General features: G+C 32.2%; 1 long non-coding RNA gene and 1 other non-coding gene across 2 annotated transcripts; one reads left to right on the top strand and one right to left on the bottom strand.

The window, feature by feature from the left end:
* Trnam-cau lies at positions 1–72 on the bottom strand. Its single transcript has one exon. It is a non-coding gene; the product is annotated as a tRNA-Met (tRNA).
* A 1,637-nt stretch (positions 73–1,709) lies between these two features.
* Positions 1,710–15,482, top strand: LOC111616104. Its single transcript, XR_002755189.1, has 3 exons — positions 1,710–1,820; positions 11,230–11,394; positions 15,035–15,482. It is a non-coding gene; the product is annotated as an uncharacterized LOC111616104 (long non-coding RNA).
* Positions 15,483–16,687: the final 1,205 nt, after the last annotated feature.

The following is a 16,687-nucleotide window of genomic DNA, read 5'->3' as shown; positions in this document are numbered from 1 at the left end:
TAGCAGAGCGTGGTTTCGATCCACGGACCTCTGGGTTATGGGCCCAGCACGCTTCCACTGCGCCACTCTGCTACTTGAACCAAACTTCTCATATTTTCCTACATAAAGCTTAACAATATTGATTTTTTTTTATTTTTGTTTTCAATTTTCATTTTACACTATGGAAAAAGTAACTTTTACAAAAGTATTCGTTAATAAATTAAAAAGTAAGTAATTAGAGAAGTACACTTTATTATATTACTTATTTAAAATGACAAATTTTGAAAATTTTCAATCTCTCCATGGAAATGACATCACCATCTTTGACATTAAGACGGAAGTAGCGTGAAATAAGTTCTGGAATCTCATTGGATAAGAGGGAGTAAAAATAGCTAATAGTCTAAAATTGGAAATTTGATTTGTTCGAAATAGTGTAAAGATGGCAGATGATTAAAAACCTTTAACTGATATTATGAAAACAGTAATTTGATGAAAGTTTGAAATAGTATAAAAAAAGACAGAGAGGTCGACCCGAATGACAAACTTATCACATGACTAGAGAGGGTGCAAAACTTGCCCAAATTTTGAAATTTAGTGTAGAAGAATCACGAATTAAAACTAATTTAATGCTCTATAAGACATTATAATTGTTTTAAAGTCTTGATATTGAATTAACAGCGACTTTGTCATTCTTAACGGAAGTTGAAGTAGTTCATTCATACATCCTGTAATGTTAATATCCGCAATTTAATATCTTAACAACTTGAAATGCGTATATATTCCTCAAAGTAATTAAATTGAAGCTTCTGTTTTAAGTTTTCTTATGATTTGAGTATTGTATTTTCATTACTTATAATAATAAAAATATAATAAATAATAGTTTTTATTTTTGGAAAAAAATTTAAAAAATGCATTAAACAGTATTTTAATTTAAATTATAAAACAATGTAACGGAATTTCACTCTCTCTAGCGTATATTATTCGCAGTGGCGTAGCGTGGGTGTCAGCCACCCGGGGCAAAGGAAAATTTTGCCGTCCCCTTGTTTAGGTACTGTATCTCAATTTAAAAGACTAAAATTCAGTTTCGTCACAGAATAAGTAATGAAAAATTCCGTGCTAGTGTTGCCACCTTCTTAAAATCGCTGACCCGGACGGAAGGTGAGGTTTGTTCGAACAGAAGTTCCTGACGCATGTCATTGCGTATGTCATTTTGCAATGCGAAGAATAATGTGCAGTGTATGCCGGTTCTAAATCATTTACAGTTAGCGACTAGGGAGACTTGGGTAGAAGTAACATAAGTAACCTAGATGACTTAGCTCTATTGGATATTGGAGGTGTATATGAATACAAATGAATCGTACAAGCAAAAAATAAAAAAAAAAAGGTCGACAGGTTGCGCACGAAATCTCCAGGTGAAATTAATTAATAGTCCACCCGGACGATGAGTCGATACCCGGACTGTCCGGATGGTAACACTATTCCGTGTTCATATCAATCGGTCCGAATCGTAGGTGCGACGAAAATATGAAATAAAGTGGTTCAAGTTTTTACAAGATATTATTATTACTTATTGTGAAATTTTGCTGCCCCTAAAAAGTGTCGCCCGGGGCGGGNTAATAATTGTATTATATTTATTATACTTTACAATATATTTCAATAAAAATTAGTAATAAAATTTATTAATATAAAAGCTTAATTAGATTATATTCATAATTTTTCTTTTGGTTAATTATCACCAGATAGACAATTAAAGACGTAATAAATTGGAAATTTTAATTGGATGATTACATTTCGCGCTAAATGTAACAGGTCATCTGGCGGCATTTAAAAGTGTTAAAATGGTTTGTATCCATTTATTTCATTTAAAAAGCAAATTATATTTTTAACAAATTAAAACAATATTAATTAGCCTTGCATTATTTATAATGGCATATAATAATGTTGTTTAAATGAAATATATTTTAAAATATTGCTGTAGCTTCCACACAAAATGTAATTTACACAGACATGGACGATTTGCCAAAGGAAAATGCCTCCTGGGAGGGCTTTATACGGGGAAACTGGTTCATATTTAGGTGTTAGACACGTGAAGAAAACCCGAAAAATTTCATATGGCCAGCCCCCACATATTTGGACCTATATACAGTATATATGGAATATCATCCTTGGTGCCTTCAGACTATACAAAAGGGGGACAGAAGCTATAAAAAAGGGCATCATACATTATTCAAGAATCTACAAACTACGATTCAACGGCAGATCAGTGCACCTGTAAGGTGGCACTGGTTGCAATCAGGCTAACTTGGACTTGAAAATAAGTAATGTTGTTTTTGTCAACATATGCATAGTTGCCAACCATCAGCATTTTGTATGCACCATCAGTGGACGGGCTGCTTCTCTCTTTTGTTAGCGTTTTTAAAGAATTTGATGATATCATTTAAACACTTCATTTAATGAGTCTAACACCAGTAAACGTGCCAAAGACATTGTATGTATGTTATTATGAACGACTGAAGTGAACCAGAATGACATTCTCAGATTCCTTTAATTGAGAAAGAACCAAGATTAATAATATTATATATGTATGTTGGTATATGTGTAAGAATTTTAGCTCAAATTTGATAATTTTAAATGGCAGATAAAATAAATTGCATCTTCAATTCTAGAAAATTTAGTGTTATCATGTTGTGGTTAAATTAATTATAGTTGACTCATCAGTGGAAGGAAACAAGTTATTTTTACAATTATACCAAATAATTGAGCAGTGGTACAGTTTCTTTGCCCAAAAAGAAGAAACATCTGATTCATCACTTAAGAATATACAGGCTGTATGGTATGAACTGTCTCAAGAAAAGAACCATCATCAACCTTACTATTTTACAAAGATTTGTAATTTTTGCAAAACAGTAAGGCTGATGATGGTTTTACCATACAGCATTGCAGGGCCTCCCCTGCATTACTGTGTGGCAAAGAGAAAAGGTATTCAGTTTGGTAAGAAAAAGACAGAGATAGGAAATAAATAAACAGAAAAATTATTGAATCAAGGTTGCTTGTTGTTCTCTATTATATGTGTTTGGTTAGCACAATGTTGCTGTTGAGAACGTATCATACAGGAACACTTTAAGAGGAAAAAGGTTGCTTTATTGACTTGGACGGATATGCATTTCGGGCTTAATGCCCCTCTTCAGTCCTATTATTATTACATAATTATCAAATTGGTTACAGGTATCAAAATTTACAGAATTCATTTAAAAAATTAGTATACGCGTACAGTGATTTATATGATAAAATACAATTACCTGAGATAGTGACCATTAAGCTGGTATTACACATAAGATATATATACACATATTTAAACACGGGAGGAGGAATGAGCAAATAGTGCTATCAGATCAATATACATGCACCTGAGGATAGTATAATGTGTGTTAAAATAAAAAGTGGTATGCACAAAACTAAAAAAGTGTANTTGTGCTAACCAAACACAGAAAAATTATTGTCTTCAATAATTGCAATGAAAGTCAATAAATGAATGATAGCAACTGTCATGGGTACATTGAACCGTAACAAAATAAATTATTGACAAAACAAAACATTGCACAAAGGAGGCCCTCATCATACAATATGACACATTGAGATGAAACACATCATAAATCTAGGCGTAGATTTATGATATGCCTCAAAAAAATATTTGACCTTTTTTAAATTGTGATGTTAAAGAGTATAGGCCTAAAGCTATTGCCAAACTCTTGACAGTGTTTATGGCAATAGCTTTATAAGATAGTATATGAAGAGATAACATTAAATTTTGTTGGAAAACGATTGAAAATGTTTTTATTTTATTAAATTTTGCTGGATTTATATCGGTGTAATTTATTTTTCAATTAAATTTTGTTTTTTAAATTGATATTCCACAATGCTTATATTTAATGTAAGCATTATATTTAATATGTGCAATATCAATATTAATAAAAAAATTTTTTGCTTTTTATGCTGTCAGTGTTTTTCAACCAACACCCTAGCTATTCCCCATTCTAAAGGTTGGCAAGTATGCATGCATGGGACAATAGACAAATATCATTCATTAGTTTTCTTTTATATTTGTAATATAGGCTAAAACTTATATTTATGAATTTTCCATTGTTTGTTGATAATAGAATTTGGGGCAACCTTGAAGATTAGGAAGAGGGTAACACACATGTAAAGGGGGCATAGGCCCCAAGTGCTCTAATGTATGGGTGCTCCTGAATATCATACAGAATTTTACCAATGCCAATGATGCATTATTCAGACAAAGAAAGACATTTGCATGAGGCTCCCAGTTTGAAGGGACACCTGAAAGTTCTTACCCACCTGCAATACAATGACATGTTGTTACAATGTTCAATGTTAAATAATACCATTATTTTTAAACACTAAATACCATGCATACAATCTTCCAGCAAATAATATGTATTTGAATTAAATACAAAATATGTAGTGTTTAATTAATTTATCTATGTTCCACCTGTTACAGACTTTTAAGTAACATTATTATTTGACCTTAAGTTTAAGTTTTTAAGTTTAAAATGTATGATGGAATAAGTTTCCAAAATTTATTTTATCTGGAGCCCTCAAGATTTGTAATATATCAGTGAATACCTAGGGTAACCATTTTCTAAACTTCCAAAAAGAGAACATCCAACATGTATCAATATAGGTAGTTTGTTAACATTGGTGCTATATGACACTACAGTTGTCAACTTCTGATTCCAGGGTTAACCACTCCACAAATAGAAAATTCTGGATGATTCTAGGAAAAAATTTTAAAAGCAAATTCACCACATAACTTATGTTGCCAACTTTGCCTAAGAATATTGTGGGAGACCAAGTGACTGAAAAAATTATACTAAAAAATTTTTATATACATATTGGAAAAGAATAATGATATAAGCCAGGGGTCACCAAAGTGGTCGATATCGACCCCCAGGGGTCGATGCAACATCGTTGGGAGGTCGATGCGGATAGGGGGTCGATTGAGGGGTTGACGTGGCTAAGGGGTCACAACCTTTTGTTTTGTTTTTTTTTTTTCCTTACACAGAGACCACAACATTTTTTTTTTTTTTTATTGCTCAAACACATACACTTGTAATAAAACTTTATGGTGGGGGTCAATGTGAGGCTTTGGAAAGTGGTTGGAGGTTGACGGTTAAAAAAGTTTGGCGACCCCTGATATAAGCAATGCAACACATAGATGATTTGCCAAGGAGAAAATGCTCCCTGATAGGACTTTCTATGGAAAACTGGCCCCTATTTAGGTGTTAGACATATGAAGAAAACCCGGTAAACTCCATGGACCAGCCTGTTGGCTAGGTATGAACCCATAACCAATTATCAGTGTTCAGTTGTTTTATTCACTCGGCCATAGGTAGGCACTATTGAAATAGTAACAATTATGTTAAACAACTGAAAAATAAACAGAATTATGCAGATACATATATTGCAATAAACAACATAGGAACAAAAAATTATCACACTAAATGACAAATTTCTTATAATGATTAAGTAAACAGAAAGAAAGTTATTTTTTACTTAAATTTGTATTTCTCCCAACTTCATGTTGTTTTTAAAAGTTTTTCATTTTCATTTATAAATTTGTAAAATCTTCCATAGCTCATATCAAAATTGTAAAGAATCTGCCAATTTTTTACAATTAGAAATTTACCAGTTCAATAGTTAATTTGTTTGTCATTCATCCAAATTTGCCCTGGAAAACTAGATATTCATTCATAAATTGCATTAGATGCTGGAAGAAATAATACAAAACACATATTTTTTTAGTTCTTGGCCAATTCATTTTTTTTTCTGTATTTAAAAAAAATCCAGCAAATGTCAATTCTTTCACAGTGTTTCACTTGATCATGTAAATTTTTCAAAGAACAAAAATCGTTGATGTCTATCTTCATTTAAATTCTTTTAATTGTTGATTTAAGCTTAAAAATTCACTCCATTGTACTAATTTAAAAATATGAACTGTTTATAATTATTAATACACTATTGAAAATCATACTAATTTTCTAATATAATTTAGTTGGAAAGAAATAAAAACTACAATGTAGCAGAATACTATATTATATATATATATATATATTTTTCCATATAATGCAAAAGAAAATCAGTTTTTTTTAGGAAATGAGGAAATTAAATATTGATGTTCCATTCCAGTGAACTCCTGGTCAAACTAGGCAGATTGTCAACTCTAATACACTCATTGACAAAAAGTTATGCACCAGCAAAGAAGTGTTAGAATCAAACAAAACTTTATTAGTATGAATATAATGACAATGGTAATTTTAAGTGATTACAATAGCATACTGCTGAGTTTGAATAGAAGTGTTAACAATTAACATTTCTCTAACATTTGGGAAAACAGCTTGTTGGGCTGCAATTGTAGACTGTGTCATCCGCGTGTATATTGTCGGTCTCTGCTGTAAAAAAAAAAAAAATTGTTTTCTTTTACCTATAATCATCTTTGTGTATATATGTATATATTTTATTAATGTAAATGATCATCGCGATTGCTGTACGCGCGGTTTTATTTGTGTTTTGGGCGGTTTTTGTGTGGCAGCACGGTGAGAGTGGTGGAGGAGTTATATATGGTGGGGAACCGGTTCATTCATTCTGGTTCCTGGCGTGCAACAGTGAAGGTGTGTCCTTCGATTGTCTTGTGTAGACCCTTTGTGCTTTGTGTAAGCTGTCACGTGCCAGGCTTAAGCCAACCTATCGTATCGTGATTCAATTATAAATATATATTTGGTGCATAAAGTTTATTAAGTAATATATAGTACTGGTCTCCTCCTCTTTGTGGCAATCATTTTTCATTCACCTCTGCGGATATCATACCTCAGATATTCGCAGATTCCACAAGATTGAAGTAACTCTATATCATAAGAGAACAATAGACAAAGAACAACTCTAATCTGGTCAATATGGCTTTGCCTGTAAAGTAACACATTTTCAGGTATCACCTAACCCATAAACTACCCTTTACTCTCTTATCTCATAAAATACAGCTGGGTTTCGTGACTGCAAGTTTGGGCTATCAGTAGCAGATTGAGATATTTGTAGGACTCTATTACATTTGGGTGACTTACTACTTTTTGAGCCACTTTAAAAATAATTTGGCTNGGCGTGCAACAGTGAAGGTGTGTCCTTCGATTGTCTTGTGTAGACCCTTTGTGCTTTGTGTAAGCTGCCACGTGCCTGGCTTAAGCCGACCTATCGTATTGTGATTCAATTATAAATATATATTTGGTGCATAAAGTTTGTTAAATAATATATCGTACTGGTCTCCTCCTTTTTGTGGCAATCATTTTTCATTCACCCCCTGCGGATATCATCCCTCAGATATTCGCAGATTCCACAAGACCTATAATTACCCACTGTCATCTGTCCTTCCGTCTGTCTTTCCTTAATCTTGAGAACAAAGTTAGATATATGGAAACAATTCAAAAATTTTTCCCTGAAACGAGTTAGATAGATGATCTACATGACTCTATTGCTAATGGAAAAGTATGATGTACAGGGGCAAGCCACTATTAATTTGCAATGGAGAGCATATTTTAAGTTAAAAATCTATTAAAAATAAGATTAAAAATTGTAGTCTAGCATTGTGATGATGTCATAATAAATAATTATTACATTATTTATTATCTAGTCACCATTTGAGGCTATGAAGAATAAAGTGTTTTTGGTTTCAGACTTGTGTATCTATCGTCTGAATCTGCTTTCAATTATAAAATTGGCAATGAGGTAAAAATCAAATATATTAATGCATCTTGAAAATGGATAGTCTTTGAAGTTTACCAGTCTTTGATCTGTCAAGATTATCAATGGCATCATGCTTGGGTTGGTGAAAGAGAGTCTGGAACAGTATCTGACTATTCACTATATTCCTTAAATGTGTATAACTATATCTAGTTGTAAACATGCAATTTTTTTGTATTCAGATGGAGAAGTATTTCTTGACATAGTGGAAGGACTAGCTAACCTGGACAATTTATAACAAGACAATTGCAGTTTAGATGTACAATTCTCACCATCAGTTAATGTGGTTTGCAAATGATATCAGTTCTAGCAGTTGTCTCAAATACCAGAAGAAAATATTGTCATTTTTGCAACCTAACTGTGATGGCCAGCAAGAATTGTAATTTCAGCAATCTACAAAATGATATGATTATGATTACAGTACAGATTGTCAGCAAATGTAAAAGACTAGTCCTTTGTGACTTCTTCAAGAATTAGGATTAACTTTAGATACAACATTTCATATAAGGAGAAGTTTTGATGCTAGCAAGAGTATAAGTAAACAACGCCTTTTTAACAGTCCAGCAAAAACATTTAATTCTGTAATAATGTTTTTGACCGATTTTAGCGGCCTTTATCAGTTACTTTAATTCTCTAATAACGTAACTGATGTAGGTATGAGTAACTGATGAAGGCCGCTAAAATCGGTCGAAAACATTATTAGAGAATTAAACGTTGTTTACTTATATTATTTGATTTAGTTCCAGTAAGATTTTTGATTAGCTAGCAAGAGTCAATTGGAAATATTTGAAACCAAATCAACAAAGCAAACTGAACAGAAACGAAGTATCATCCCTCAATACAATTGTTATAAATAATAATAAAATTCATAATCAACAAAACTAAGGTATTAGTTTGAACCAAGCTATCTTGGGTGTCCATAGAAAAATGGGGCACTTGCCCCTTTGTTATGTATGTAAACCTCCAGGGGATAACACACACCGAACTATCTCTTGATCTAGTTAGGCGACCCTGCACCTCTGATCTTTGTCTTGTTCCTTTGTCTCCGGTCAGTCATGCATTAGCTTTCCAGCAGGATAGAGCCACATGTCATATAAGTAGAAAAACAAAACAGTGGTTCACAGAAAAGAACTTAGAAGTCCTTCCTTGGCCATCCAACAGTTCAGATCTTTCACCAATTGAGAATGTACGGAACAATCTGTAAAGAGACATCTGCAAAAAATACTCTCGGACAGTTGGGATGGAAGCTTTTAGTCCTTTAACTATCTGGAATTCCATAATGGCAGATAAATATGAATACCTAGTCAACAGCATGCCGAAACATATGAAAGGTGTTTTGACTGCAAAAGATGGTGCAACAAAATATTAAACATGCAGTGGTCTATGTTCATTGACAGGGGTGATGCAGCAGTCTGTTTTTTGATGCCTGTGGCTCTAGTTTGACTGGCTGCATTTTATTAAACTTGCAAGATATCAAGTTTATATTTAGCAAAAATAAAGATTAATTACTGTATATTTGTTTTAAATTATGTAAAACATTCATGCAATGAATCAAAGCTACTTTTTTTAAACCTATCTATTAGATGGCATGTTAACTGAGGCCTGGTCTAAGTTCAGTGGTGACTACTGTAATTGGTGTGGAGTAAGACACACATGGATAATCAATGTATCATTGCTAAAAATTAAGAATGCCATTTTTTTTATTAAAAGGGGCATTTCTCCTCAGTTTGTTATTCTAAACAATGCTCCAATCCAGGGGTGCCCATACATTGTGGCATGTGCCTCTTTTTTGTCTCGGTTGCCCTTTTCCTAATCCCAAAGAGGTCCTGAAATTTCATTATCAACAAATAAAAAATTTATGGCTTCTAACAAGCCTATTCTGCAAATATAAAAGACACTAATGGAAGATATTTGTCCATTGTCCCATACAACTTCTTTGTATGTTAATCAAAACTATTAATACATTTATTGTGTTCAAGGCCAAGTTAACCCTGAATTCAACCAGCAACACGTTGTGGGAGCACTGATCTGACATTGAATCATAGGGTTTGAAGCTCCTTGCATAATGTATGATGCCCTTGTTTTTTAGCTTGTGCTCCCCCTTTTTGATAGTTTCTGTTTGCCATTGCTCCAATCTAAAAATGTGAACAAATGTCATAGATATCTTTACTTTATGTGAACAAAGGCCGCCTACCAATAAATGTTTCACTCTCAGATACCAATATAGAAGCATTGATAGATACTGGAGTATCTGTTAATACATTACATTAGGAAGACTATAAGTGTATTAGTTCTAAAGTTAATTTACATCCAACGAACAGAAAACTGTTTAGATTTGGATCTATGAAATACTATCTACCACTGTTAGATATAAACATATATCAATCAAGGCTAATTTCTATATAGCAGAGGGAGTAACTTGAAATCTACTAAATGGAGAGACTAGGAATTATTAAATTTTAAGTACCGTATATCTCGGCAGATAAGACATAAAAAAAATTCCTTGAAATCTGGGGTTGTCTTATAGGACAAATACAAAAAAATGGATTGAAATTTATATAAATTAAAACCATTATTAAAAAAATGGACAAACTGTAATTATTTACTAGTAGAGAGTAAGGTATGTCCACAAAATAGAATAGCCCATAAGACATGCTTGTGAATAGTGAAGGTCATTACCCAAATGCCAAATTAGTGTGAATTTTTGCAACATTCGCAAGGCAGTGCTGCCAGATGCAAGAAAACAAAATTTGTTCATTCGAAAAATTACAAATAGAACATAATTCCATATACACCATACAATATTATTATTCAGATGATTATCGCTGATCTAAACTAAATTTATAGACCGTTGATAGTTTAAGGGTTATCTTATAGGACAGATATATGCTAAAACTATAAAACTTCAACAAAAATTTATACCTCGTCTTATCTGAAGGTTGTCTTATCTGCTGAGATATATGGTAACTGTTTTTGGATATGCTACAAAATTTTTTAAAGAATTTCTGGAGTGTTTTAAAGGATTAGGAAAATAAAAAGATTTTCAATTGCATCTTCACATAGACCAATCTGTTATGTTCATTGCACAATGTATTCATCATATTCCATTCCAATTCTGACAAAAGGTTGTACCAGAAATCCAGAGATTATTAAAGTTAGGTTTCTTGAACAAAATAAAAAAGGTTAGGATTATCTGATTTAGTCTAATTATAAAGTTATATTTTCTTATAGTTGTACTAGTTTGCATTTATAATAAAGGTCAAATTTCACATACATTATGAATATACATTATGAACATTAAAACTTTATTTTATGGTCTGCAGCGTGTACTGCATTGAATTGAGTAATCTTAAGTTATAAAATGTTGTACTATAATGATGTAACTTAGTTTTTATAATAGACTGTAATAGATTTATTTTAATAGAAATAATTGTTTACTCACAGGAAAATTGTAACAACAATCATTGGAAAAATATGGAAGTAGACAAAAGCAAACTTCGACATAGAATCTCAGATGCTAAATGGAGAGCAAGTTTGGCTAGATGTTACTTAGATTTGAAAGAGATTTTACAAAATGAAAATGTTTTGGAAGGAAAAAGGGCAACAAAAGTACTTAAAATTTTATATTGGATTATAATACTTTTAGTTTAAAGATACTCAATATTGAAATTTCATTTTTATTTAATGATGATTAAATTACAGTAGAGTCTTAGAAACTCAACTCTCGATAACTTAACATTCCATAAAACTTATCATGTCATTCAAAAACAACAAAAATACATATAATCTAATTTTTACCTCTATAACTTAACACTAGGATCAAATAAGTTAACGTTCTTCACTGATGATACTTGATAACAGCATCAATTTCACATGTTAACATACAATGTAACCCTTTTCCAAGATGCCTCTACAAAATACCACAATGCAAATGTGGTATTTTGTAGAGGCATCTTGAAAGTAGCCAGTGAGTAGCCAATATTTTTTAAAATTTAACTACAAATAGAAATAGTCACTATTGATACACAGTTAATATGTATATGAAATTGCACATTTACAAAAATTCTGCTATTTAAACTAGCATCATAGTTATGCTATAAAACTTGTTATTGTCGGTAACTTGTTACCTCAGTCTATATTAAGTTGACTTTGTAGGACTCTACTGTATTATTATTTTTTAAAGTTTTATTTATTTAAACAAAAATTTAGATTGATTGACTGTTATGAATTTATTAAAATACTGTATAATGTTAATAATACAAAAATAATAATATCAATATTAAGATTACACAAGACAACTAATTTAATAACCTAAAACTAGAAGTAAAACAGTAAACGTGTTTTCTTCAGTCATTAGCCTGAGAATATACAGTACATCCTCAGGCTAATGTTCAAAAATAGAACTGCACATTTTGGAATAAGCAGATTGAAATGTGTCACTGATTGGTGGGTGGAGATGGTTCCAGTTAAAAACTCATGGAAATATGAAGATTTAAAGTGATGTTCATTCAAGATGGAAGAAAACATTTGTTGCTTTAAAGTGAGCATTCTTATTGCAGGTTTTAGGTTATTGAGTTAGTTTACTTGTGAAATTAACCAGTATCTGTCAGACATCCATTGTAATATTAAGATTTTTCAAAGCCATGTTTGTAATAAAAAAACAGTGGTATATTACAAGATGTTTGGAAAGTGTCTATATATCTTTAATATTCCAAAGAATAATACAGTGGGTGATCGGTTAACGAACATAATCCGTTCCAAGACTTTGTTCGCTATCCGAATTGTTCGTTAACCGATTATCGATTTACCATAGGTTTTAATGGAAATTTAATTAATTCGTTCTGGAGACCCCAAAATAAAAAAATATTTATTTTCTTACTACGTTTATTTATATGTAGTAATAAAAATACATACGTACAGTACACAGTCTTGCATTTTTATTAGTCATGTTTTTTCCGTTTGAAAGGGTTAAAGAATCTGTCTAATGTCGATTGCTCTTCTCTCTTCTTTAGGATTTTTCGTAAGTAATTAATGGCATTGCAATTGTAGAAATCCCCAAGCCTCAACCTGGTTTGGATGCCATTCTAAGACCGTCGTTCTGACATCATCCCACTTCTTCAAAGGATCTTTAATAACAGATATCAGTATTAATCCTCTTTTTCAGAAGAAAACATCTCGCCGAGTTTCTTGATGTTCTTCATTCAAGAGTTCTTGGCGTTCTTCTGTCGTCAGATCCGTTTCAGGTTCCATTATGAACTGTTCGATGTTCTTTATTTCTCAGATGTGATTTTTGTTACTCCTTTAGCTGCTTCAGTCTTTTGATTATACAGTATTTTTCTTAGATAAGATTGAACTGCGGCCTACTGTAGACCTGTTCACGCCATACTGCCCAGCAACATTAGGCATCTTCTACCCACTCTCTACCTTTGCTATTATACTCTCACCTTTTGAAAAAAAAAAAACAGACACAAAACTTAACGAGTGCCTACCCGACAGTCTCGCAAATACATAAAAGAATTGTTTTGTCAAAAAAATAAAAGGCTGGAATTACAAGAGAGAGTTTCAAAGTTCGAAGGAATACTATCCGATCGATATATACCGGCTTGAGCGTCGATGTCGACATCTCCCATACCTCCGAAAAGTTTCAAATTGTTGCCCGAAGACAAGGGAAGACCAATCGGTATTCATTATTTTACGTCGCTTCTTCTTGTGTTTGTTCTGTGGGGTGTTCGTTATCCGATCATGTGTTCGTTGTCCGAACAAAAAAATCCATCGCGAAAGTGTTCGTTATCCGATCTGTTCGTTAACCAATCACCCACTGTAATTTGTGTCATTATCACAAATAATTTTTAACATAGCTATGATTCTATATACTGTATGTTTATAAGTGTTCCATGGAGCGTTTTCAATGATGAATTATCGAAACTAGGTACAGTAATGTATTGATACTTTTTTAGTAATCTGATAGTTTTAATTCTTGCATTTTGGTCATTTTCGTACGAGAAAAGTTTGTTTCTTCTGTATTGTTAAATGTGCAGTTGCAAGATTAATATCTTGATGTCATGCTAATGTCTAGATTGATTTGAAGGACTTTGTAACATGGGATCAGAAATGTTAAATTAATTAATTAATCCTCTGTTAGTTGTGCATGCATCTGACAAATGCATGGTTTAATTTCACATGAATTTCTCAGAAATAAACAGTTGGATGATGGGCTTTGTAGTAGTTCTTAATTAATGTATTCTGAAGTGCCTCCTAAACCTGTAAGTGGGTATTTTCAAGTTTATTGCTCTTTGTTGGTGATATTTTACTGCCATCTGGGTTTGTCAGATGCAGCATGACTAAATTGATAAGTTTTTTGCAACATGTAATCTTTCAGTTATAATGTGTTCTTCATGAGATATTGATGTCCCACCTTCCTTATACAAGTGATTTTGTATTTTTGTGCTGGATTGTGGTAAATAAAATGAGTAAAAAAAGTTTTGGTTTCATAAAGCCATAAAACATTGATGAACTATAACAGCTTGCTTTTGTATAACAGCTTGCTTAACAGCTTGCTTTTGTCAACAAAAATGAATTCAATGTCTGCTTACTGTTCCAAAAATGTGTTCATTTATGTCTAAAACTACATGCAAAGACGATTTGCGAAAAATGTTTGAATCCAGAAACTAAGCATTCTGATTATTCTGACTGATTAATTTTGAAAACTATTTTTAGGAAGTAATCTTTTCATATTAAGTGTTTTTTCCAGTGTTTTCATCAACAAATACTATTACAATTTTCTATCTAAAAAACCAGCATGAACAACAGAGACCTTTAGATCCAATGCTTTTTTGCTTGGGTCCCTTTTTGAACAGCTCTTCTTTTACATCTTTACTCATTTTCACACTTTAAATTTACCTGTTTAGAAGGATCATCTATGATTCAAACATATATGAGAGAAAAAGGGATATATCAAATACAATAAGAGGAACACACAATGATAATCAAACCACAATATTATACAGCTGTATTTCTTTCATTTTAATCTTCAGTTTATATTATTATAATGCTGCTATACCAATCAGAAAAACTACCAATAACAAATTAGAAAAACAATTAATTAGATTCTAGATTGTTTACGTAAAAGAACTGTTATTTTTGATAAATTATTATAATTTTTCTTAAATAATTTATATCTATTATTAATCACCATTTTTTTAGAATAATTTGTTTATGCAATTTTTATTATATAATTATTTTTTCTCAGATAATAATTTTAAAAGAAATGATTGAATATATTCAGAACAAGGAAAGGTTTTTAGAAAACTTGTTAAGAAAAAAAGGTGAGTAAATTAATACAGTGAAATGTCTCTTAGATGAAAATTGAAAAATAGTCTTCTTGGAGTGGTTCTAAAGGAAACATGTTTTGACAGCATACAGTATTGTACTAACATAAACATAAGAAAATAAAAGAAAATAAATGTGGTGCAGAAAATAAATGCATTTTATTTACCTTGTTGGTAATTATACATTAATATACAAACAATACCACTGAATTTTATCATATTTTTATGGATTGTCCAGCATGTTGGTCTATCCAGGGAGACCATAAAATCAGATATTTTCATATGATAAAAACTGTCATGCCAGTTTATTCCAGGAGAATGTCAGCATACTGGTTTAAGTGAGGTTATACATCCTCTCTAGAGGGCATATTAAAAAAACAAACAAGATAAAGAATCTTCAAATACCAGTTTAATATAAAAATATAAAAATAACCACTTAACAAAACCAATAACCGGTATTAAATAATTGTAAAATGAACTGCAAACGTTTTCGGTTCCCGCAATTAATCTCTGAATATTGGGCTTAACTTCAAATAATTGCTGGAATTGATCTGCGGTAATTACTTATATCCTCACAATTTGAAGTTATAGAAAGGTTGAGAAATTCTGACACCTAAAAAAAAAAAGGTCAATGGCTTTCTCTGTCCAATGTGAAAAGTGTATCTGTATGTACAGTTTAGTCTCTCTGCGGGGTGACGCCACAATAAGATCTCGCATCAACTGAAAATCTTGCTAGGGCCGCCTCTGATTTGATTATAACATTGTTCATAAATTAGCTCAACAATACAGCATCGGCCTAGCACCGCCGCAGAATGGGAATAAGATAGAACAAGACCAACCCATCACAACAGTCACATACAACCCCTTCCTCATATCCTTATACCAAAAAATCGCTAAAAAACAAGGATTACGACTGTCGTTCAGAAGATGTCCGTCTATGTTTAAGCTTTCACGCAATGAAAAAGATAAACCTAAGGAGGATAGGCTGCCAGGGGTATATGCTGTTCCCCTCATGGACCACAGATTTAAGAGACAACTGATCTACATTGGTGCTACTAAGCATTCGATTGGTGTCCGATGGGCGGAACACAGAAGTGACATCATCCACAACAGGGGTACTACTTCGTTATCCATGTATGCTTTGGACCCTGAGATTTCGGTAGACTTTGATAACGCCAGACTCCTCATTACCACTACATTTACTGACCACCTCAAATGGTTGGAACAAATGGAGATCTGCAAGGCATACAACACTTCTGAACCTATTAACTCGAGGGATGAAATTACCCTATCCCTTGCATGGCAGGCCCTACTACAGAAAGAAGATACGCATTAATAATACGTTTCATAAATAGGGTGTAAACATCATGCATAGGAATTTTTTAAACCGAACATTTTTTATTTTTTATTGAATTTATTTACGGAATTTGGGAATGCACGTGATTCACGTTAACGTTGAATTTTGACTTTTGAAATGTTGTTCGGAAAAATAATTTTTCGAATATCGCTATTTACTGGTCTTCGTTCATATTTATTATAAAGACGAATCGCTGCTTGAGAAAGGTCCTAGGGAA

Source organism: Centruroides sculpturatus, unplaced genomic scaffold (genome assembly GCF_000671375.1).
Source record: "Centruroides sculpturatus isolate CEXI.00-Female unplaced genomic scaffold, Cexi_2.0 scaffold1524, whole genome shotgun sequence".
In the NCBI taxonomy this organism is placed as follows: Eukaryota; Metazoa; Arthropoda; class Arachnida; order Scorpiones; family Buthidae; genus Centruroides; species Centruroides sculpturatus.
Note: the sequence above shows the minus strand (reverse complement) of the source record. Positions and strands in the feature narration are given on the sequence as shown.